Source organism: Eupeodes corollae, chromosome 1 (assembly GCF_945859685.1).
Source record: "Eupeodes corollae chromosome 1, idEupCoro1.1, whole genome shotgun sequence".
Taxonomy (NCBI): domain Eukaryota; kingdom Metazoa; phylum Arthropoda; class Insecta; order Diptera; family Syrphidae; genus Eupeodes; species Eupeodes corollae.
Genome location: NC_079147.1, coordinates 3,667,210 through 3,669,223, shown reverse-complemented (window position 1 = coordinate 3,669,223; position 2,014 = coordinate 3,667,210). Strand labels below are relative to the sequence as shown.

The following is a 2,014-nucleotide window of genomic DNA, read 5'->3' as shown; positions in this document are numbered from 1 at the left end:
TTATGTTGTTCACATCACAAGCTTCCTTCCTTCAACTTGAAAAAATGTGCAAGAGTGCTGAGAGAAACTGAAAACATGCCGCCGTCACGGGTATTAGGTTGGGATATGAGGCAGTCAGCAACGCCAACGACAACGTTCGTCGTCGAAAGTGACCGGCTCGTCTAGCTCTCGGCCACGTTGATTTTTATTATGATGAAAATCGTTCTATTTCCAGTGTTTGAAAACTGCGCTCTTATGCCTTATTTCATTTTCATTTCCAGTAAGAGTCACGTGTTATTGGCGCTTTGAATGTTTCTGCTTTGGTGGCATGTTCGCGAAACCGTCCGTCATCATCCGATGACTATGAGAGCTTCACAAGCGCACTTTATTTTATTAAGAAGATTCTAGATTGTAGATGATTGAGATGAGATGAGCTTTGAATAATTTGATTGCACTTGAATTTAAAATTTAAACTAGTTCGTTGGGGCAATGACTGCAATCATCATCATCATTACATGATTGATAAATATGAACGTAGTATTATGGAAAATTTCTATTTTTATTTCATCATCACAAACGATTTTAGTGTCAGCATAAGATTATTCATAGCTTAATAAATTAATTCATGTGGTAAGCTATAAATCAATTGCTTATTATGGGAAGGCTGTTATTAAAGTAATATCAAACTAGGGGCATTTATTTGAATATCTAAAAAGTCATACATTGAAAATAGGTAGGTATTTACCTTCTTACTTTTGGTTTAGAATTAGAAGACAAAATCACTTAATATTATATTTAATTTTAAAAGTTCCAGTTCCTGTTGGTCGAAAGAAAAGTGGAAAAGTTTGAAATTGAATGTTATCAGCTCATGTTGTTTCTGACATTGTGCACGGACAACAACAACCCGAATATAAAGCGTGAGAAAGTGAATAGGTAACGAATCAATATGTTGACTTTCGAGCGATTAGTGTTGATAACTTGGAACCTCATTTCTAACCGAAATTTTCCACCGTTTTCAGATTTTAGATCAGATCTTTTTTAGTCGCGGAGCACTATTTGCGTTGGAAATTAAACGCGGAGAACTTTGAAGCGCATAGGCCATTTTTCGTAGTTACATGTAGCAAATTAAATATCTTTTTTTTTAATTTCGTTTATTTTCTTGAATTCAGGAAACAATTCTTACGACGAAAAACACAAGAACATTGTTAACTTAACTTTATAAGGAATTACATAATTATATTATATGCATTATAATTATATGGAGTTTCTTTTTAGTGGGAATAATGAGGCTGCTTATTTTTGCATAAAGCTGGAATATCTGGTTGAATTTGGGACAACTGCATCAAATATATTAGGCTCTGCATCGACACGGGATCTATGTATATTTTGTTTTGGTTCCAACATATGCAGAGAACCCTTATTCGCACAGGTATGTTGTTGCAAACGGCAGAAGAATTATTTAAGCTTTATCTGACAGTTAACTGAAGTCGTCTTTTAACTTACACTAGAATTCTGATAAGGACTTCATTGTTGCAAAAAGTTCTTTTATCGAAGAATCTGATGTCAGGTCATACAAGCACCCAGCTTGCAGCGATGTGAGGGAGGGTGGTTTTTCCAATACCCATACGTTTTCCTTAATGTTCAGGTGGAATTCGTCTGGAAAATAGTGGGGGAAGCTATCTAGCAAACCTACTATATGGATGTGAAACTCATTTAAAATATCATCGGGAATGTCCAAAGCTATTTCTCCTTTAAATTCTTTGAGCATTGGAAAGCTGTCTAGGTTTCGATTTTTTATGGATTCAGCCCAAAACTGGATTTTATTTTTAAATGCTTTTGATTTGGCACTGGCATCGAAAACAGTTATTGCCTTTCCCTGAAGTGATACACTCAAATAATTTTTTTTTAAATATAACTGACAGATACTCCAATTCCAATAACTAACGAAGGAAGGTTATAACTTCAGCTCTTATTTCGAAAAGCCACGTCAGTGTTCTCTCGCGAGAAAGTCACCTTACTTTCGCGTGAAGTCATC

At 35.2% G+C, this 2,014-nt stretch overlaps 1 long non-coding RNA gene across 1 annotated transcript; it reads left to right on the top strand.

Annotated features, from left to right (window-relative positions):
- Positions 1-452: 452 nt before the first annotated feature.
- LOC129943423 (uncharacterized) lies at positions 453-1,304 on the top strand. Its single transcript, XR_008781241.1, has 3 exons — positions 453-712; positions 788-912; positions 999-1,304. It is a non-coding gene; the product is annotated as an uncharacterized LOC129943423 (long non-coding RNA).
- The last annotated feature ends 710 nt before the right edge of the window (positions 1,305-2,014 follow it).